Source organism: Pseudophryne corroboree, chromosome 9, assembly GCF_028390025.1.
Source record: "Pseudophryne corroboree isolate aPseCor3 chromosome 9, aPseCor3.hap2, whole genome shotgun sequence".
Classification (NCBI taxonomy): domain Eukaryota; kingdom Metazoa; phylum Chordata; class Amphibia; order Anura; family Myobatrachidae; genus Pseudophryne; species Pseudophryne corroboree.
The window spans coordinates 365,654,450-365,654,981 of record NC_086452.1 but is presented as its reverse complement, the minus strand read 5'-3'; positions in this window follow the sequence as shown (position 1 = coordinate 365,654,981).

Sequence of the window (532 nt, the reverse complement as noted above, 5' to 3'; positions counted from 1 at the left end):
CTTAATAATTTTTTTTCATATCTATAAAAATATTACCAATACTATCATGTATATACTTCATATTTTATTTTAATAAAAAAAATTATCTTTCTCAATTTTATTATTTTCACTCATTATATTTACTATATTTTTTTATTTATTTTTTAATATTTATTTTTCTTACTATTTTTAGGGGTATATGCAATTGCGGTCGAATTGCCACAAATGTCGAAAAACGGGGCATTTTCTACACACAAAAAATGATTCGACAATGCAATACAGTACTTTTCGACAAAAAAAACTGACTTTTCAGATTCGACTTTTTGAAATTCGACAGGTGACAAATTCGACATGTCTGCAATGGTAAAAATGCGGCTTTTCCACAAAAGTATATTCAATTGAAAAATGTCGATTTGACAACAGTGCTTTTCGACAGTAAATTCGTCTATTTCATTCCGCCTCACTTTGCTGGCGGAATCTAATAAAAAAAATTTAAAACATGTTTTTTTTTTGTGTTATTTTTTTTTATTGCTAATAGCATATCTATTTATAT